This window comes from Penaeus monodon, chromosome 29 (genome assembly GCF_015228065.2).
Source record: "Penaeus monodon isolate SGIC_2016 chromosome 29, NSTDA_Pmon_1, whole genome shotgun sequence".
Classification (NCBI taxonomy): Eukaryota; Metazoa; Arthropoda; class Malacostraca; order Decapoda; family Penaeidae; genus Penaeus; species Penaeus monodon.
In genome coordinates, this window is record NC_051414.1 from 21,156,243 (window position 1) to 21,156,528 (window position 286).

Consider the following 286-nt stretch of genomic DNA (forward strand, 5'->3'; position numbering starts at 1 on the left):
CTCGGCCGATCACCTCCCTCCCGGCTATCTCGTGGGAAGCAAAATCGGATAACTTCCTTCCCCGCGAATGGCTCCGGATATGTGCTTCCGTCGAGGAGAAAAAGGCGTCACGAATGAAAACAAACGCCACATTCTGTGATTTTTTATTTTTCTTCTTCTTTCTTCCCTTTCTTTGTTTTCTTTACGTTTTTTTCCGTTCCTCCAACTCCTTTAAATTTCGCTCATTATCTCCTCTTCCGTTTCCTTCCCGCCACCATTTACCTATACTAACACTAACACTACTCCC